Here is a 21,794-nt window from a genome sequence, read left to right on the forward strand (position 1 = left end):
TTCGGGCTCGGAGAAGTAGTGGTGTTGACCCTGGTGCGTGACCCATAGCCGAGCTGGGAACAGCAGACCAAACTTCACGTGCTTCTTGAACAGCACCTCCTTGACATTCTTAAAGGCTGCTCGCCGCCGAGCCACCTCCTGGCTTAGGTCCTGATAAATGCGGAGAACACTGTTGTTCCACGTGCTGCTCCTGGCGCTCTTTGCCCACTGCAGCACCCGCTCTTTGTCCACGAACCTGTGGAACCTAATCACCATCGGGCGGGGGGGTCCGCCCGGCCGCCCCTGCCTTGCCTGCACTCTGTGTGCCCCCTCCAGCTCCAGTGTTCGTGGAAAAGCTTCGGCCCCCATCAGCTGCTTCAGCAGATTTGCTACAAACGCTGCAGCATCAGCTCCCTCCGCCCCCTCCGGGAGGCCGACCATCCTCAGATTGTTCCTGCGGACTCTATTCTCCAGCTCCTCCACTCTGTCCAGCAGTCTTCACTGCCGCTCTTTCAGGCCATCCACTTCTAGCGCTGCAACCGTTTGCGCATCCGCCTGCTCCTCCACCGCCTCTCCCAGCTCCTTAACTTTAACATCCTGGGCGTCCAGCCTCTGGTTCAGCTGATCCACCGCTTTCTGGATTGGGTCCAAGCTGTCCCGCTTCAGCGCTTCAAAACTGGACTTCATTACCTGGAGCATGTTATCCAGCGCCAGCTGGATTACTGAGTCCGGGGTCCGTGTGTCCGCCATCTTAGGTCCCAGGTAATTTTCTTCAGGTCCTTGTCTCTGTCCCTTTTTCTCCTTCTTCTTCTGCCTTCTGGAATCCCGCTGTTCCATATGCCGCAGCCCGCTCCTCAGCGCCTTCGCTGCCGCTTTCCTTTGCCCAGTTCCTTAAATTTTTCCCTCCTGGGCATCTGAAGTGGGTCCAAGCTGTCCCTCCTCAGCAACTCCAAACTTTTTTTCCCTTTGCCCTGGAGGAAGGAAGGTCCGTGGGTCTGCCATCTTACCCTTCAGGTCAGCTTCCTCCTTGCCTCCGTCTCTCTCTCTTTCTTCCTCACCTGCTGGCCTCCCACACTTCCATTTGCTGCAGCTCGCTCTCCTCTTCTTTCACGGTAGCTTTTCTGCCGCCCCCGTGGTCCCGCTATCGCCTGCTGGATTGTATTGCTAGATTGTCATTATGTCAGATTATTATGGGTTTGGTTGAATTGGGGTTATTATCGGTGACCTTTTTGATTGTTTTGCTATTCCCACATTTGCACAGAACATGTTCATTTGTATAAATAGATGCATTTTGCTGAATCCACAATTGCTAAATTTGGATTGTCAATTTACAAAGACTGGAAGGCTTACAAGCTGCTGAACATTCAGTAAGATGTCAATCAAAGTTCAATAAGCCAAAGCTTCAAGGAGAGGTATTTATTTTTTCTACTGAAGGTGAACCTGCAAATTACATTATTATCAATAACAAATTAGATTCTTTAATTCCATAACTTTCTCGATGAAGAACATTTAAAAAAATTTTTTGTTGGATCACACTCACTTCTAATGCCCATTGACTGGTTGTCCCCCACAGTCCCCATGTCAAGTGAATTATTCTACAGGCTCCTCGTGTCTTTGATTCCCAGTGTCTCACGTTATTCTAATGCACCGCAGTGTCTGACACCTCAACCGTATTAACAGTTAGAGCGATGGAACCTTTCTTGCGGTCCACGTTTACTTTAAACATTCCTTCAACTCTTCCATCCATGACTGTGAAGATCAGATAATCGGGAGCCTGATTACATAACTGCTGGGACCAGGATACAAAGTCCTTTGTTGGGCATGTAGCATTGTGATGAATCGAAATGGTCTGTCCTTGCCCATCAGTTGGTCGGGCCCATCGATATCTCAAGTGCCCCGAGTAACAAGGAACAGCTGCTAAAACAAGGGTAGAATTAAAGTAACCATACACACAGGGATGATTCAATGAAATGCTTGAGTACAAAGCAGGAAAAAACAATCTATTTGTCTATTCACCAATCCGTCCGTCACAGACTCACGGCATAATACAGTGCAGACGAGGCCCTTCAGCCCATAGAGTCTGCGCCAACGCATGAAAGAAATCTGACCTCCCTACCGAATCCCATTTGCCAGCACGTGCCCCGTAGGTTTGAATGTTATGACGTACCAAGTGCTCATCTAGGTACTTTTTAAAGGATGTGAGGCAATCCGCCTCTACCAACCTCCCAGGTAGTCCATTCCAGACTGATGCCACCTTCCGGGTGAAAATGATTTTCCTCAAATCCCCCTTAACGTCCTGTCCCTCACCTTGAACGTGTGTCCCCTGGTAAGTGACCCTTCAACTGATGGGAACAGCTGCTCCGTATCCACCCTGTCCATGGCCCTCATAATCTGTGCACCTCGATCAGGGCGTCCCTCAGTCTTCTCTGCTCCATCGAAACCATTCCAAGTCTATCAAACCTTTCTTCATAACTTAAATGTTCCACCCAGATAACATTCTGGTGAATCGGCTCTGTACCCCCTCCAGTGCAATCACATCCTTCCTAAAATGTGGCGACTAGACCTTTCCTGCCGCTTTCCGAAACCGCATCAATGAGCATTCCCGAATGAGAAAGCAGCAACGTCCAACATTACTGCAGAGCTGATTGTGGATTTGAACACGGTGAGTTGGAAATGAATTGTTTCAGTTGAGCTTTGGGAAAATGCTGAGTGACATCAGGCCGCAATCCCGATTGGTCCATCCCTAATAGTGCACAGGTGACACTCAATCTAGAGACCTATGCCCCTGCCATCTGTTGTGCCACCTCAATAAATATCTCTGAGACTCCGCGCGATACTGGATGTACCAGAAGAGAGTTGACACAGTGTAGTTTGTTGTGTATTAAAAGTCAATGTTGTTAGCTGTCCTTCCTGAACCAGTAATTCCTGCAGCTCCTGGGAAACTGATTTTTGGCCACTGGTTCCTGTAACAAGATATATAATGTGTGCGAAATCTGTGAGTAAATATAACCCATGAAACACACACTGAGGATTTGAGCTCAGACTCACCGGGCAGCAAGACCATAATTATCAGTAAAGCACACAGGGAGCACATGGTTCCTGATTGGACAGTAAACAGTGACACTGTTTGAAATATGTTGCTGCTTCTATTCTCATATCACAGAGTAAACTCAGATCAGAGGCAAAGAGAAAACTCAGATCAGAGGCAAAGAGTAAACACAGATCAGAGGCAGTTTTCACTCATTGGGAAAGCGAGGGATGTTCTTCTGTGCTGTGATCGGCTAGTCGCCCAGGCATGACGTCAGCTGTGGGCCAATAACCTTTAGTTGAGGACTCAAATCAACTGGTCCTCTCCAATGTTAAGGATATTCCTGTTAATTCCTGTCTGTCCCTTGATTCTTCTTTTTAATTTAATTTATTCTGCTCGTTCAATTTTTGTACCTGGACTGTTAATGTCCAGTATGTCTTTAAGATAGACTTTATCTTTAATTTAGAAACAGGAAAATCCTGCAGGATGTGTTGTTTGGTCTGACACAGTGATGACTCCTATGATTGACTTGGCTGATGGCCAATAAGCTGTTGTACATTGATACTTTGCTGGTACTCGATGTTTATTGGCGCTGAGCGTTCTGGAGTGTTCTGCAGGACAAAGAGGCTTTATCTTGAGTTCAGTTTTGTTTTGATCAGAAGTTCGGGGGTCACACCTGTGACCTCTCACCTGATGGATTCTGCCTAACGCTTCAAAGTAAAAACCTTTCTCTTTGCACAGCCAGATTGAACTGCAGGGAAATCCAGTCCAGCAGCAGATGAAGGCACGGTCAGTTGTTTTAAATGGTTTTGAAAATCCCGTGGAGGGAACTCTGTTCTGATCCCAGAAAGGCTGCTGGTCATTTTGGTGGAGTTGGGCAGAGAGGAAAAAGCTGCAAATTTTAACCTGGTCTCCACTAGGAAAGCAGTGTACCAACTCCGCCAGACACGGGGGACGTTCTGTGAACATGGGGATAAGGCTTGCCGCATACTGGCTCACCAGCCGAGGAAGCAGGCAGCCACGAGGGAAGTAGGAAAAGGATAGCAGAGGCAGACTGGTAGCAGAACAAAAAGTGGTCAAGCGAGTATCTTCTACCGCGGACTGTGCACCCTCGATCTCCCCTGACGGGGGCGCGGGAATGAAACAGTTACTCGACGGACTGGAAATGCCAGTTGGGGAGAACAGACGGGGGGAGCTGGAAACACCAATAGATCTGGGATAAATCATGGAGAGCATCAGCTGGCGGGGAAGGCGCTGGGACCTGATGGGTTCCAGGCAGACGTCTATAAAAACTTCGCACCTGTCCTGGCCCCACAGCTAAGATACATGTTTGCGGACTCACTGGCAAGGGGCACTCTGCCTAATACAACTAGCGCAAGTCACAAGTTCATTGATCCCCAAAAAAGACAAAGACCCGACTGATTGTGGACCATATAGACCCAATTCACTGTTAAATACTCACAAAGGACCTGGCCAAAAGGCTGGAGAGTTGTGTACCACAGTTGGTCACAGAGGCCCCAACGGGCTTTGTCAAAGGTAGGCAACTCACTGCGAACATCAGCCGGCTATTGAATGTAATAATGACCGTCCCCATCCCTGATGAGAGAACACCAGAGGTGATCGTCTCCCTGGATGCAGAAAAGGCATTCGACAGAGTCGAATGTAATGATCTCCTCGAGGTACTGGAACGGTTGGGCTAGGTGCAGGATTCGCCGCCTGGGTGAGAGTCCTGTACAACGCTACTAAGGCGAGCGTTTGAACCAATACCACCAGCTCTGAATACACCAAGCTGCAATGAGGAACAAGGTAGGGATGCCCATTGTCCCCGCACCTGTTTGCACGAGCAATCGAACCCTTGGCGATTGCCCTGCGGGACCAAAAAGCTGGAAGGGCATCCAGAGAGGAGACAGGGAGCACAGCGTCTTAATCTATATGACCTGCTCCTCTATGTCTCAAAGCCTTAGGAAGCACTATAGGCAATAATGCAGATACTGAAAGAGTACATAACCTTCTCTGGTTATAAACACAACCTGGGCAACAGTGAGGCATTCCCAGTGAACACAAATGGGGGAAGAGACAGGCTGGATGGGCTCCCGTTTAAAATAGCCCAAAATTGATTCCGATACCTGGGATCCAAATAGCCAGAAACTGGACACAGATCCACAAGTGGAACCTGACCAGCCTGGTGGAGGAAGCTGAACAAGACCTACAGACCTGGCGGGGAGTGTGCAGGCGATCAAAATGAACTTGCTGCGGAGGTTCCTCTTCCTGTTCAGATCCATTCTGATCTTCATCCCCAAGGCCTTCTTCCAGAATCTGGATCGCTTAAATATGGCGTTTGTGGCTGTGTGGAAGGCGGGGGGGGGGGGGGGGGGGGAAGGGGGTTGAACCAGAGAGTTCCCAAACCAACGCTGTAAAGGAGGAACATCAAGGGTAGCCTGCCACTCCCAACCCTGTGGTACTAGCACTGGGCTGTAACGGCGGACAGAGTGAGGGGATGGATACCCGAAACCAATTCGGAATCGGTGTGGATAGAGGAGTCCTCCGGGCCCGAGCTACGGTAGCACTACCATCCCGACAAAATATACATCCAGCCCGGTGGTAGCGGCTACACTGAAAACGTGGCGCCAAATAAGACAGCACTTCGGCTTGACCAAGATGTCCCCATGGCCCCCATCGGCGGTAACCACAGATTCCCTCGGCCATGCTAGACACCATCTTTAAGAAATGGAGACAGGGCCGGGATACTCTGACAATCAGTGATTTCTACATAGGGAACAGACGACGATGAACGAACTGACGCAGAAATGGGAACTGCCGATAGGACAGGGAAATGAGGCAGCTTCAGATGAAATATTCTCTCAGCAAGGAGAGAGTAGGTTACCCGTGGGCCCTGGAGACCACACTATTAGAGGACCTGATGACCACGGGCAATAAGGAAGTGGGACTCTGGTAAAATATATGGACAGCTAGTGGACAGAGCTCGAACACCACTGGGCGAGACCGGGCGGAAATGGGGGGAGGAAATGGGGACAGAGTTGGGCTGCGGCCTCTGGAGCGAAACACTGAGCAGGGCTCCCTCTGCCTCCTCCTGCGCAAGGCTCCGCCTAATGCAGCTCAAAGTGGTGCACAGAGCGCACCTGACCAGAACCCGAATGAGCAGGTTCTTCCCGGAGGTGGAGGACAAATGTAAGTGGTGGCAGAGGGGCCTTGCCAACCACATCCACATGTTCTGGGCTTGTGCCAAATGTGCTGGGATCTGGAAAGCCTTCTCCGAGGGAAAGTGTAATGTTGTAGGGGTGAGGGTGGAGCCGTGCTCACAGATGGCAATCTTCTGGGTGTCGGAGCAGCCAGACCTACAGATGGGAAAGAAGGCCGACGCCCTTGCTTTTGCTCGGCTCGGCTGGCGATCAGCAGCTCCACCCTCAGCAGCAGGCCGGCCCGCTGACCTCTCGGAATTTCTCCACCTGGAGAAGATAAAATACCCCATGCGAGGATCGGAGGAAGGCTTGCTGACTGCATGGGGGCCATTTGTTGGTTTGTTCCAAGACCTGTTTGAGGTCAGCAACGAGTAATTGGGAAACTGGAAATTTTTTTTTCAAAAGAGAGAGGAAAAAGAAAAAAGACAAGGAGGAACCGTAGGAAGACACACCCCGTGGAAAGTGGGGTTGGGGGGGGGGGCGGGGGTAGAGGAGGAAGAGCTGGAGAGGCACAAAAGAGGCAACGTGGGGAAAGGGGACAAACCCCCAGACACAGGAGAGACACGGTCGAAGCCTAAGGGGGTGAAAAGAAAGGGGGAAGGAGAGGAGAAGGGGGAAAGACAACCCCAGATCGACCAGCGAGGGCACAAGGGAGGCTCAGGGGACCCAGGGAGACTGGCGAGAGGGGGGAGGACTTCGCGCTGAGTCGAATGGTGACAGACTGTATATAGTTCTTTTTATTGTTGTTCCAGTATTGATTTTGTTTTTCCTGCAAAGTTCTGTTTCAAATTCAAAATACAATGTAAATATTTCACAAAACAAATTGATGAGAAAGTAGCGTGATGCGCCAGTGGTGCAATATATTGCAGACCTGATCACGAATCAGGAGATTCCAGCTTCAACTCCTGGCTGGCTTGGCATTTACCGTTTTGGCTTCCGCTTTAGCTCAGTGGGTTGGACAGCTGATTCGTGATGCAGAGCAAAGTGAGCAGGGCATCATCAATTCTCGCAAGGCTGTGCTTATTTATGAAAGCCCCGCCTTCCCAATTTAACTTCCACTTCAAGCAAAACATAACTTATCATTAAAGTTCGATATCTGATGGTTTTATCGGTTTGGAAGAAACGGCTCTTCTTGCAATAAGCGACATGGCCCCTCAGCCGAACCATCAGAAGCTGCAGCAACACATTGAGGATGGTAAGAAGTCTTCCAACACCAGGTTAAAGTCCAACAGATTTATTTCAAACACGAGCTTTCGGAGCGCAGCTCCTTCCTCAGGTGAATGGCGAGGTATGATCCAGAAACATTTATATAGACAAAGTCAGAGATGCTGGACAATGCTTGGAATGCGATCATTTGCAGGTAATCAAATCATTACAGATCCAGAGATAGGGGGTAACCCCAGGTTAAATAGGTGTGAATTGTCTCAAGCCAGCACAGTTGGTAGGATTTTGCAAGTCCAGGCCAGATGGTGGGGGGTGGATGTAATGCAACATGAATCCAAGATCCCGGTTGAGGCCGCACTCATGCGTGCCGAACTTAGCTATAAGTTTTTGCTCGGAAATTCTGCGTTGTCGAGTGTCCTGAAGACCGCCTTGGAGAACGCTTACACGGAGAGCAGAGGCTGAATGCCCTTGACATTAAACATTTAAACATTAAACCAAGCGACAGGTTTGCTCATTTCTTTGGGGCGGGATTCATTCACATTGGGTTTGCTCTGAGAAGCTGAGCTCATGCTGCAGGGAATGAAGGCGTTCCCGAGAAAATCGAAACATTTTCGAAAAGCTTGGCTATGAGTGGATACAGTATTCACTTATCTCTATTGACAAATTCTGGTGGATTCAGGCAGCTCTCTGTCTGTTTCAGTTTATTAAGATCAGCAACTTCAGACTGTGAACTCTCTCCTCCCCCTCCACCACCAATTTATTTCCATCAATTGATTTTCATTCCTTCCATTGATATGTTTTACCCTCAGCATTGCCCCCCTCCCCCCAGCCCATACCATCCTACTTCAGCAATCTGATCCCTGTTTGTAATTGTTCTCTGACGCACTGCTTACCTTTGTTCTGCCATTAACACATTCTGACCGCTTGATGCGCCATCAGCACCTTTCATAGCCTTGATTCGCCTCATTTACATTTCCTTTTTCTTTCTGTCCGAGACATTTTCGTCATTTTCCACCTATTGCTGACATTCTGTCGAGGCCCAATACGGCACTCCACCACCCCCACCCACAATAGTCTGAATCTGACCCTATTTCCAGTTCTCCAACTTTGACAAAGCGTCACCCAAACTCGGAACGGCAGCTGCCATCTCGCTCCCCAGAGGCTGCCAGACCTGCTGAGAGTGTCCAGAATTTTCTGTTTTTGTTTCAGATTGAAGCATCCCCAGTATGTTGCATTTGTCGTTCATTTAGACATGTTTGCGATGGTGAATAAATATGTTCATCTGCATTTGTAAATGCATAAAATTCTCTTGTGGATGAACTCGCTCAGGAAATCCAAAATAGGAAGATCCTTTTCTTCTCATTGCCTGTCGAAAATTCAATACTTGTGACTTAATGTTCAAATTATTTCATTGGCTCAGGAGAGACTAAACCTCATAATCCTCGGACATACGAGATCGGGGAACAAGTACATTGTGCAAAAAATCCTCACACAACATGAGAAGCACTTGATGTTTCTACCCGCTATCGACGCGGGGACTTTTCGCGTGTTAGGGGAATGTGCTAACCACTACACTACAGAAACAGCTGGCAGTGCACCGATCAATGGACTTGTGCAATGTTCAACCTCACTGTGTTGCTTCAGTTTCTTATGGTTCGGCTAGAGGCCATGTCATTTATTACAAGAAGACAGACGTTTCTATCAAACCGATATCTCAACTTATAAAACCATCAGATATCGAACTTTACTAACCTGAAGATAAGTTATATTTTGCTTGAAGTGGAAGTTAAATTGTCATAAATAACCGCAGCCGATACGAGAATTGATGATGCCCTGCTCACTTTGGTCTGCATCAAGAATCAGCTCTCCAACCCACTGAGTGGAAACGCACGCCAATATTCTGAACTCAGAGCCAGCCGGTAGTCAGGCCTGGAATCTCTTGATTCGTAGTTAGACGCGTTATCCATTGCGCCACTGGCCCACAGCAGTGCATGACTTTTGCTAAGTTGAGTTTAAGAATGGACAATTATGTGTTTCTTATATTAGACCTCTTTGTTCTTCGGTGTGTCACATGCTGCAGCCTAAATACCTTTCAAGTATAAGGAAGGAGAGGGCATGTAACTTATTGCAAGAAGCCGTTTCTTTAAAACTGATGTCTCAACTTATCAAAGGATCAGATATTGAACTTTGCTGAACTGGAGATAAGTTATGTTTTGCTTGAAGTTAAATCAAAGCAAATCAACTTTGAGCCTGGATTCCCACAGTGGCTTTTCCTGTTTCTCCATCAGAAAGAGATTTTTTCTTTCCCAAAGCTGGGATTTCCTCTAAGTCAGGGTGTGTCTGTCCTTTTGAGTACACATGACTATAAGACATCCTTCAATCTGGCCTGTTGCATTTGCTGATCCCAATGCCATCTACTCTGCATTGGAGAGACTAAATGCTGACTGGGTGACCGCTTTGCAAAACACCTTCGCTCCATCGACAAACTGGTGGCAGACTCTCCTGTCGCTTGCTATTTGACATCACTGTCCTGCTCTCATGTCCACATGTCCGATCTTGGCCTGCTGCAATGTTCCCATGTAGCTCAGCACAACGGCGAGGAACAGCACCCCATCCTCCGAAAAGGCACGGTACAGCCTTGTGGATTTTACAGTACGCTCAACAACTTCGCACCGTGAAATCACTCTTCCCACTTCACCACATGTTTTTTCCATCAACTTATTTTCATTGCTTCTATTGATATGTCTTCCTCTCCCATTGTCTCCCCCTCCCCATTCCCCTAGCCAATCGCATCCCGCTTGGGAAATCCGTCCCTTGTTCCTCATTGTCCTCTGCCATTAACACATTCTAATCTTCTAATCGCCTCTGTCAGCACAGTTCTTAACTTTGATTAGAAACATTTACATTCCCTTTTTCTTTCGGCCCAACACGTTTTTGTTATCCTCCACCCATCGCTGACCGTCTTTCGAAGCCCAATGCTTCACGCTCCCCCACACCGCCAGTCTAAACCTGACCAAAGATCCAGTTGTCCAGCATCGACAAAGAGTCACCCAGACTCGAAACAACACTTGCCATCTCTCTCCACAGAGGCTGTCAGACCTGCTGAGACTGTCCTGTGTTTTCTGTTTTTGTTTCCCATTGACGCATCCGCAGTAAGTTGCTTTTATCGTACATTTAGGCATGTTTGAAATGGAGATTAAATATGTTCATCTGCATCTGTAAATCCAATAGATTCTGTGGTGGATGAACAAACTGCTAATATCCGAATCGCGGCAAAATAGGAAAGGTTTTTCTTCCCCTGGCGTCTTGAAAATTCAGCATTTCTGACTTTGTTGCAGGAATTTTAATACCTCATGAGAGACCAAATCTCATGTTCCTCGAACGTGCGAGATTGAGGACGAAACGTATTTTGTGTAAACATTCATCACACAAAATGCCCGGTTTCGAACCGGGAACCTTTCGCGTGTTTGGCGAATGTGATGACCACGGCACGACAGAAACTGATGTGAGCGTCGCATTCAGCGGCCGTGTGCAATGTTGAACCTCAATGTTGCAGCTTCTAATGGTTCCGCTGAGAGGCCATGTAACTTATTGCAAGAAGCCGTTTCTTTAAAACTGATGTCTCAATTTATCAAAGGATCAGATATTGAACTTTGCTGAACTGGAGATAAGTTATGTTTTGCTTGAAGTTAAATTGAGAGGCTTTCATAAGCTGAAACGAGAATTGATGATGCCCTGCTCACTTTGCTCTGCATCGGGAACCAGCTGTCCAACCCACTGAACTAAAGGGGACGCCAAAACTAGGAACTGCGAGCCAGCAGTCGAACTTGGAATCTCCTGTTTCGTAGTTAGACGCGTTATCCATTGCGCCACTGGCCCACAGAAGTTATAGGCTTTTGCTATTCCTCGATGATGAAGACCAGTTACGATATTGAGGTAATATTTAGCAACAGACTAAACTGGAAACACCAGATGTCTCTGCCCGGTTTCGAACCGGGGACCATTCGCGTGTAAAGCGAATGTGATAACCACCACACTACAGAAACATCTGGCAACGCAGACTCCGACGGACCTGTGTCACCGTCAACTCAATTGCCTTGTTGCAGCTTCGCATGGTTCGGCTGAGAGGCCATGTCACTTCTTACAAGAACACGTCTATTTCTTTAAAACAGATGTCTAAACTTACAAGCCAGTAGAAGAACCTATATTGAACTGAAGAATTTGTTCAGCAAATCTCTAACGGCCGAATGCTCTCTTCTATTATTAATGCAGCATTCTTACATCCTACAGAAAAAAGCAACCGACTTTAATTTTGAAACCTTTTTCAGAGTGGGCCAATGTAAATCAACCCCGCCGTCAGCACCGCAAACAATTCGTAATCTCTGACCTGGAGTAAAGAGCCTGTCCTGGATTTAAACCCACGACCACTCCCATAGGCATTGATTGAAAATCCCTAAACGAGAACCAGACCTCGAGACCAAAGAGCACAAATTTAAGACCGACATTAAGCAAAATATAACTTATGTTAATTTCGATATAATTTCGACATCTCACGGCTTTATATGTTTGAACCATCTGTTAATTTCAGACACAGCTGTCGCTTGCAACAAATGACCTGGCCTCTCAAACAGACCATCAGAATCTGCAGCAACACAGTGAGGTTGTACATTCCGCACGTCCATTGATTGCCAGCGGTTTCTGTAGTGTAGTGGTTATCACATTCGCGTCCCCGGTTCGAAACCGGGCGGAAACATTTAGCATGTCGTGTGAGAAAAGTTTGCACAATTATTGGGCACAAAATAATTCTGTTTCCTGAATGTTGCCGGAATCTCGTGTGTTCCAGGACTATGAAATTTCGTCTCACATCAGCCACTGCACTGAATTGAACATTAAGGCCCAAGCACTGAATTTTCGGCAGGCAATGAGAGGTGAAGAATTTTCATATCTTGGCACAGCTCGGATATTAGCAGCTACTTCATCCACAACAGAATTTCAGCGATTTACAAATGAACATATTCAATCACCATCTCAAACATGTCTAAATGTGTGACAAATGCAACTTACTGCGGATGCTTCAAACGGAAACAAAAACAGTAAATACTGGACAATCTCAGCAGGTCTGACAGCCTCTGGGGAGCGAAATGGCAGCTGTCGTTTCCAGTCAAGTGGACTCTTTGTCAAGGGGCTTTTCACAGTAACTTCATTGAAGCCCACTCGTGACAATAAGCGATTTTCATTTCATTCGTCAGGCGGCATTTGTCGACAGGACATCAAAGTTCGTCTTTCACCATCACCTTTCATAAAAACCGGGACAGGTTAGAAATGTGGAACGTCTTAACCAAGTGAATTACCGGAGGGAGGAAACAGAACGACAGGAAAGGGCTCTAATGGGGGGCAAGTCAGGAAAGATTAAATGAGAAGAGGCCTTGGGACCCTGGCCACAGAGTTAGGATGGCATCAAATCAGAGAATAATGACACCACAGTATGAGGCCATTCCGGCCGCCGTGTCTGTGCCAGCTCTGTGTTAGCGCAATGGAAGAAACAAAGAAACAAAAGATATGTCTGGAGGAGCAATCACATGGCATATTGATCAACAACTACCGCCCGGACACAAAGAACAAGTGGAAACAAGATTGAAACCCAAATCTGCGATGGAAGGACACACAAAATGGGTGCAGCATTTACAGTGTGAAACTACTGAACACACACTGAGTGTGAAAGCTGTATTGAGCCCACTGGAAAGATGCGCTGCTGTTCCTCGAGTGGCTGTTGAGCTTCTTTGGAACATTTCACGACGCCGAGGTCCGGGAGGTCAGCGTTAAGATCCAGCTCCCCAGTCAGTTCAATTCTCCACTTTGGCTCTGTGGATTAGATGGGTCACGTCCCTGTGGTTAACACAGATCTGGAGCATCAATTTTATCCAAACGCACTCCAGCTCAGACACTGTCTCTCTTTCTCGAGCATCATCTGTGGGGAGAGAAACGACGTAAACATTCCGAGTCCTGAGAAATCTTTTTCAGAGTGGGTTAATGTAAATCAACCCTGCCGTCAGCATCGCAAACAATTCGTAATCCCTGACCTGGAGTAAAGAGCCTGTCCTGGATTTAAACCCACGACCACTGCCATAGACATTGCTTGTAAATCCTTAAACGAGAACCAGACCTCGAGACCAAAGAGCACAAATTTGAAACCGACATTCAGCAAAATATAACTTATGTTAATTTCGATATAATTTCTACATCTCACGGCTTTATATGTTGAGACATCTGTTAATTTAAGAAACAGCTGTCGCTTGCAACAAGGGATCTGGCCTCTCAAACAGACCATCAGAATCTGCAGCAACACAGTGAGGTTGTACATTCCGCACGTCCATTGCTTGCCAGCGGTTTCTGTAGTGTAGTGGTTATCACATTCGCCTCACACGCGAAAAGTCCCCGGTTCGAAACCGGGCAGAAACATCGAGCATTTCGTGTGAGAAAAGTTTGCACAATTATTGGGCACAAAATAATTCTATTTCCTGAATGTTGCCGGAATCCCGTGTGTTCCAGGACTATGAACTTTCGTCTCACACGAGCCACTGCACTGAATTGAACATTAAGGCCCAAGCACTGAATTTTCGGCAGGCAATGAGAGGTGAAGAATTTTCATATCTTGGCACAGCTCGGATATTAGCAGCGAGTTCATCCACAACAGAGTTTCAGCGATTTCCAAATGAACATATTTAATCACCATCTCAAACATGTATTAATGTATGACAAATGCAACTTACTGCGGATGCTTCAAACGGAAACAAAAACAGAAAATACTGGACAACCTCAGCAGGTCTGACAGCCTCTGGGGTGCGAAATGGGAGCTGTCGTTTCCAGTCAAGTGGACTCTTTGTCAAAGCTGGAGAACTGGAATTGGAGATTCAGACGATTGTGGTGGGGTGGGGTGGTGGAGTGCTGTATTGGGTCTCGATAGAGGGCTAGCAATAGGTGGGAAATGACGAAAATGTCTCGGGCAGAAAGAAAAAGGGAATGTAAATGAGGCTAATCAAGGCTATGAAAGGTGCTGATGGTGCATCAAGCGGTCAGAATGTGTTAATGGCAGAACAAAGGTAAGCAGTGTGTCAGAGAACAATTACAAACAGGGATCTGATTGCTGAAGTAGGATGGTATGGGCTGGGGGGAGGGGGGCAATGCTTAGGGTAAAACATATCAATGGAAGGAATGATAAGTTGATGGAAAAAACATGTGGTGGAGGGGGAAGTGAGAGTTCACAGTCTGAAGTTAGTTGAACTGATAAAATGAAAGGGACAAAGAGCTGTCTGAGTCCACCAGAATTAGTCAATAGAAATGTGAATGCCCACACATAGACAAGCTTCTCGGGAACGTATTGGTTCCATGCAGTTTGAGCTCAGCTTCTCAAAGCAAACCCAATGTGAATGAATCCCGCTGTCTCCGCCGCAAAGAAATGAAGAAAACATGCGGCTTGACCAACGGAAAACCTCATCGAAGGGCTCATCGGGGTTTGAACCCGGGACATCTCGCAAATTCCGACAGCGACACACCCAAAGCGAGAATCATACCCCTAGACCAACGAGCCACCCAAAAAGAGTCAAACCATACTGTCATTGCCATCGAAAACCAATCGACCATCTGCGGAGAACGCCAAAAGTACTGCAACATCTCAGGGACTCAGGCGGAATTTGTCGACAGGACAACAAAGTTTGTCTTTCACCATCACCTTTCATTAAAACCGGGACAGGTTAGAAATGTGATACATCTTAACCAAGTGAATTACCGGAGGGAGGAAACAGAACAACAGGAAAGGGCTCTAATGGGGGGCAAGTCAGGAGAGATTAAATGAGAAGAGGCCTTGGGACCCTGGCCACAGAGTTAGGTTAGCATCAAATCAGAGAATAATGACACCACAGTATGAGGCCATTCCGGCCGCCGTGTCTGTGCCAGCTCTCTGTTAGCGCAATGGAAGAAACAAAGAAACAAAAGATATGTCTGGAGGAGCTATCGATGGCATATTGATCAACAACTACCGCCCGGACACAAAGAACAAGTGGAAACAAGATTGAATCCCAAATCTGCGATGGAAGGACACACAAAATGGGTGCAGCATTTACAGTGTGAAACTACTGAACACACACTGAGTGTGAAAGCTGTATTGAGCACAGTGGAAAGATGCGCTGCTGTTCCTCGAGTGGCTGTTGAGCTTCTTTGGAACATTTCACGACGCCGAGGTCCGGGAGGTCAGCGTTAAGATCCAGCTCCCCAGTCAGTTCAATTCTCCACTTTGGCTCTGTGGATTAGATGGGTCACGTCCCTGTGGTTAACACAGATCTGGAGCATCAATTTTATCCAAACGCACTCCAGCTCAGACACTCTCTCTCTCTCTCTCTCTCTCGAGCATCATCTGTGGGGAGAGAAACGACGTAAACATTCCGAGTCCTGAGAAATCTTTTTCAGAGTGGGTTAATGTAAATCAACCCTGCCGTCAGCATCACAAACAATTCATAATCTCTGACCTGGAGTAAAGAGCCTGTCCTGGATTTAAACCCACGACCACTCCCATAGGCATTGATTGAAAATCCTTAAACGAGAACCAGACCTCGAGACCAAAGAGCACAAATTTAAGACCGACATTCAGCAAAATATAATTTATGTTAATTTCGATATAATTTCTACATCTCACGGCTTTATATGTTGGGACATCTGTTAATTTCAGGCACAGCTGTCGCTTGCAACAAGGTACCTGGCCTCTCAAACAGACCATCAGAATCTGCAGCAACACAGTGAGGTTGTACATTCCGCACGTCCATTGCTTGCCAGCGGTTTCTGTAGTGTAGTGGTTATCACATTCGCCTCACACGCGAAAGGTCACCGGTTCGAAACCGGGCAGAAACATCGAGCATTTCGTGTGAGAAAAGTTTGCACAATTATTGGGCACAAAATAATTCTATTTCCTGAATGTTGCCGGAATCCCGTGTGTTCCAGGACTATGAACTTTCGTCTCACACGAGCCACTACACTGAATTGAACATTAAGGCCCAAGCACTGAATTTTCGGCAGGCAATGAGAGGTGAAGAATTTTCATATCTTGGCACAGCTCGGATATTAGCAGCGAGTTCATCCACAACAGAGTTTCAGCGATTTCCAAATGAACATATTTAATCACCATCTCAAACATGTATTAATGTATGACAAATGCAACTTACTGCGGATGCTTCAAACGGAAACAAAAACAGAAAATACTGGACAACCTCAGCAGGTCTGACAGCCTCTGGGGTGCGAAATGGGAGCTGTCGTTTCCAGTCAAGTGGACTCTTTGTCAAAGCTGGAGAACTGGAATTGGAGATTCAGACGATTGTGGGTGGGGTGGTGGAGTGCTGTATTGGGTCTCGATAGAGGGCTAGCAATAGGTGGGAAATGACGAAAATGTCTCGGGCAGAAAGAAAAAGGGAATGTAAATGAGGCTAATCAAGGCTATGAAAGGTGCTGATGGTGCATCAAGCGGTCAGAATGTGTTAATGGCAGAACAAAGGTAAGCAGTGCGTCAGAGAACAATTACAAACATGAATCTGATTGCTGAAGTAGGATGGTATGGGCTGGGGGGAGGGGGGCAATGCTTAGGGTAAAACATATCAATGGAAGGAATGATAAGTTGATGGAAAAAACATGTGGTGGAGGGGGAAGTGAGAGTTCACAGTCTGAAGTTGTTGAACTGATAAAATGAAAGGGACAAAGAGCTGTCTGAGTCCACCAGAATTAGTCAATAGAAATGTGAATGCCCACACATAGACAAACTTCTCGGGAACGTATTGGTTCCACTGCAGCTTGAGCTCAGCTTCTCAAAGCAAACCCAATGTGAATGAATCCCGCCGTCGACGCTGCAAAGAAATGAAGAAAACATGCGGTTTGACCAACGGGAAAACCTCATCGAAGGGCTCGTCCGGGATTTGAACCCGGGACCTCTCGCAAATTCCGACAGCGACACACCCAAAGCGAGAATCATACCCCTAGACCAACGAGCCCCGCAAAAAGAGTCAAAGCATACTGTCATTGCCATCGAAAATCAATCTAACATCTGCGGAGAACGCCAAAAGTACTGCAACATCTCAGGTAGTCAGGCGGAATTTGTCGACAGGACAACAAAGTTCGTCTTTCACCATCACCTTTCATTAAAACCGGGACAGGTTAGAAATGTGGTACGTCTTAACCAAGTGAATTACCGGAGGGAGGAAACAGAACAACAGGAAAGGGCTCTAATGGGGGGCAAGTCAGGAGAGATTAAATGAGAAGAGGCCTTGGGACCCTGGCCACAGAGTTAGGTTAGCATCAAATCAGAGAATAATGACACCACAGTATGAGGCCATTCCGGCCGCCGTGTCTGTGCCAGCTCTCTGTTAGCGCAATGGAAGAAACAAAGAAACAAAAGATATGTCTGGAGGAGCTATCGATGGCATATTGATCAACAACTACCGCCCGGACACAAAGAACAAGTGGAAACAAGATTGGATCCCAAATCTGCGATGGAAGGACACACAAAATGGGTGCAGCATTTACAGTGTGAAACTACTGAACACACACTGAGTGTGAAAGCTGTATTGAGCACAGTGGAAAGATGCGCTGCTGTTCCTCGAGTGGCTGTTGAGCTTCTTTGGAACATTTCACGACGCCGAGGTCCGGGAGGTCAGCGTTAAGATCCAGCTCCCCAGTCAGTTCAATTCTCCACTTTGGCTCTGTGGATTAGATGGGTCACGTCCCTGTGGTTAACACAGATCTGGAGCATCAATTTTATCCAAACGCACTCCAGCTCAGACACTGTCTCTCTCTCTCTCTCTCGAGCATCATCTGTGGGGAGAGAAACGACGTAAACATTCCGAGTCCTGAGAAATCTTTTTCAGAGTGGGCCAATGTAAATCAACCCCGCCGTCAGCATCGCAAACAATTCATAATCTCTGACCTGGAGTAAAGAGCCTGTCCTGGATTTAAACCCACGACCACTCCCATAGGCATTGATTGAAAATCCTTAAACGAGAACCAGACCTCGAGACCAAAGAGCACAAATTTAAGACCGACATTCAGCAAAATATAATTTATGTTAATTTCGATATAATTTCTACATCTCACGGCTTTATATGTTGAGACATCTGTTAATTTCAGACACAGCTGTCGCTTGCAACAAGGTACCTGGCCTCTCAAACAGACCATCAGAATCTGCAGCAACACAGTGAGGTTGTACATTCCGCACGTCCATTGATTGCCAGCGGTTTCTGTAGTGTAGTGGTTATCACATTCGCCTCACACGCGAAAGGTCCCCGGTTCGAAACCGGGCAGAAACATCGAACATTTAGCATTTCGTGTGAGAAAAGTTTGCACAATTATTGGGCACAAAATAATTCTATTTCCTGAATGTTGCCGGAATCTCGTGTGTTCCAGGACTATGAAATTTCGTCTCACACGAGCCACTACACTGAATTGAACATTAAGGCCCAAGCACTGAATTTTCGGCAGGCAATGAGAGGTGAAGAATTTTCATATCTTGGCACACCTCGGATATTAGCAGCTAGTTCATCCACAACAGAGTTTCAGCGATTTACAAATGAACATATTTAATCACCATCTCAAACATGTCTAAATGTATGACAAATGCAACTTACTGCGGATGCTTCAAACGGAAACAAAAACAGAAAATACTGGATAATCTCAGCAGGTCTGACAGCCTCTGGGGAGCGAAATGGCAGCTGTCGTTTCCAGTCAAGTGGACTCTTTGTCAAAGCTGGAGAACTGGAATTGGAGATTCAGACGATTGTGGGTGGGGGGTGGGGGTGGTGGAGTGCTGTATTGGGTCTCGATAGAGGGCTAGCAATAGGTGGGAAATGACGAAAATGTCTCGGGCAGAAAGAAAAAGGGAATGTAAATGAGGCTAATCAAGGCTATGAAAGGTGCTGATGGCGCATCAAGCGGTCAGAATGTGTTAATGGCAGAACAAAGGTAAGCAGTGTGTCAGAGAACAATTACAAACAGGGATCTGATTGCTGAAGTAGGATGGTATGGGCTGGTGGGAGGTGGGCGATGCTGAGGGTAAAACATATCAATGGAAGGGATGATAAGTTGATGGAAAAAACATGTGGTGAAGGGGGAAGTGAGAGTTCACAGCTGAAGGTGTTGAACTGATAAAATGAAAGGGACAAAGAGCTGTCTGAGTCCACCAGAATTAGTCAATAGAAACGTGAATGCCCACCCATAGACAAACTTCTCGGGAACGTATTGGTTCCACGCAGCTTGAGCTCAGCTTCTCAAAGCAAACCGAATGTGAATGAATCCCGCCGTCGACGCTGCAAAGAAATGAAGAAAACATGCGGTTTGACCAACGGGAAAACCTCATCGAAGGGCTCGTCCGGGATTTGAACCCGGGACCTCTCGCAAATTCCGACAGCGACACACCCAAAGCGAGAATCATACCCCTAGACCAACGAGCCCCGCAAAAAGAGTCAAAGCATACTGTCATTGCCATCGAAAATCAATCTAACATCTGCGGAGAACGCCAAAAGTACTGCAACATCTCAGGTAGTCAGACGGCATTTGTCGACAGGACAACAAAGTTCGTCTTTCACCATCACCTTTTATTAAAACCGGGACAGGTTAGAAATGTGGTACGTCTTAACCAAGTGAATTACCGGAGGGAGGAAACAGAACAACAGGAAAGGGCTCTAATGGGGGGCAAGTCAGGAGAGATTAAATGAGAAGAGGCCTTGGGACCCTGGCCACAGAGTTAGGTTAGCATCGAATCAGAGAATAATGACACCACAGTATGAGGCCATTCCGGCCCCCGTGTCTGTGCCAGCTCTCTGTTAGCGCAATGGAGGAAACAAAGAAACAAAAGATATGTCTGGAGGAGCTATCGATGGCATATTGATCAACAACTACCGCCCGGACACAAAGAACAAGTGGAAACAAGATTGAATCCCAAATCTGCGATGGAAGGACACACAAAATGGGTGCAGCATTTACAGTGTGAAACTACTGAACACACACTGAGTGTGAAAGCTGTATTGAGCACAGTGGAAAGATGCGCTGCTGTTCCTCGAGTGGCTGTTGAGCTTCTTTGGAACATTTCACGACGCCGAGGTCCGGGAGGTCAGCGTTAAGATCCAGCTCTCCAGTCAGTTTAATTCTCCACTTTGGCTCTGTGGATTAGATGGGTCACGTCCCTGTGGTTAACACAGATCTGGAGCATCAATTTTATCCAAACGCACTCCAGCTCAGACACTGTCTCTCTCTCTCTCTCTCTAGCATCATCTGTGGGGAGAGAAACGACGTAAACATTCCGAGTCCTGAGAAATCTTTTTCAGAGTGGGCCAATGTAAATCAACCCTGCCGTCAGCATCGCAAACAATTCAGTAATCTCTGACCTGGAGTAAAGAGCCTGTCCTGGATTTAAACCCACGACCACTCCCATAGGCATTGATTGAAAATCCTTAAACGAGAACCAGACCTCGAGACCAAAGAGCACAAATTTAAGACCGACATTCAGCAAAATATAACTTATGTTAATTTCGATATAATTTCTACATCTCACGGCTTTATATGTTGAGACATCTGTTAATTTCAGACACAGCTGTCGCTTGCAACAAGGGACCTGGCCTCTCAAACAGACCATCAGAATCTGCAGCAACACAGTGAGGTTGTACATTCCGCACGTCCATTGATTGCCAGCGGTTTCTGTAGTGTAGTGGTTATCACATTCGCCTCACACGCGAAAGGTCCCCGGTTCGAAACCGGGCAGAAACATCGAACATTTAGCATTTCGTGTGAGAAAAGTTTGCACAATTATTGGGCACAAAATAATTCTATTTCCTGAATGTTGCCGGAATCTCGTGTGTTCCAGGACTATGAAATTTCGTCTCACACGAGCCACTACACTGAATTGAACATTAAGGCCCAAGCACTGAATTTTCGGCAGGCAATGAGAGGTGAAGAATTTTCATATCTTGGCACACCTCGGATATTAGCAGCGAGTTCATCCACAACAGAGTTTCAGCGATTTACAAATGAACATATTTAATCACCATCTCAAACATGTCTAAATGTATGACAAATGCAACTTACTGCGGATGCTTCAAACGGAAACAAAAACAGAAAATACTGGATAATCTCAGCAGGTCTGACAGCCTCTGGGGAGCGAAATGGCAGCTGTCGTTTCCAGTCAAGTGGACTCTTTGTCAAAGCTGGAGAACTGGAATTGGAGATTCAGACGATTGTGGGTGAGGGTGGGGGTGGTGGAGTGCTGTATTGGGTCTCGATAGAGGGCTAGCAATAGGTGGGAAATGACGAAAATGTCTCGGGCAGAAAGAAAAAGGGAATGTAAATGAGGCTAATCAAGGCTATGAAAGGTGCTGATGGCGCATCAAGCGGTCAGAATG

At 46.8% G+C, this 21,794-nt stretch overlaps 7 non-coding genes across 7 annotated transcripts; 4 read left to right on the plus strand and 3 right to left on the minus strand.

The window, feature by feature from the left end:
- Nucleotides 1-11,344: 11,344 nt before the first annotated feature.
- trnav-uac lies at nt 11,345-11,417 on the minus strand. Its single transcript has one exon. It is a non-coding gene; the product is annotated as a tRNA-Val (tRNA).
- A 2,340-nt stretch (nt 11,418-13,757) lies between these two features.
- On the plus strand, nt 13,758-13,830 carry trnav-cac. Its single transcript has one exon. It is a non-coding gene; the product is annotated as a tRNA-Val (tRNA).
- A 2,369-nt stretch (nt 13,831-16,199) lies between these two features.
- trnav-cac lies at nt 16,200-16,272 on the plus strand. The gene has a single exon. It is a non-coding gene; the product is annotated as a tRNA-Val (tRNA).
- Nucleotides 16,273-17,309: 1,037 nt separating this feature from the next.
- trnap-ugg lies at nt 17,310-17,399 on the minus strand. The gene is given in 2 exon segments: nt 17,310-17,345; nt 17,364-17,399. It is a non-coding gene; the product is annotated as a tRNA-Pro (tRNA).
- A 1,238-nt stretch (nt 17,400-18,637) lies between these two features.
- On the plus strand, nt 18,638-18,710 carry trnav-cac. The gene has a single exon. It is a non-coding gene; the product is annotated as a tRNA-Val (tRNA).
- A 1,050-nt stretch (nt 18,711-19,760) lies between these two features.
- On the minus strand, nt 19,761-19,850 carry trnap-ugg. The gene is given in 2 exon segments: nt 19,761-19,796; nt 19,815-19,850. It is a non-coding gene; the product is annotated as a tRNA-Pro (tRNA).
- Nucleotides 19,851-21,089: 1,239 nt separating this feature from the next.
- Nucleotides 21,090-21,162, plus strand: trnav-cac. Its single transcript has one exon. It is a non-coding gene; the product is annotated as a tRNA-Val (tRNA).
- Nucleotides 21,163-21,794: the final 632 nt, after the last annotated feature.

This window comes from Scyliorhinus canicula, unplaced genomic scaffold (assembly GCF_902713615.1).
Source record: "Scyliorhinus canicula unplaced genomic scaffold, sScyCan1.1, whole genome shotgun sequence".
Taxonomy (NCBI): Eukaryota; Metazoa; Chordata; class Chondrichthyes; order Carcharhiniformes; family Scyliorhinidae; genus Scyliorhinus; species Scyliorhinus canicula.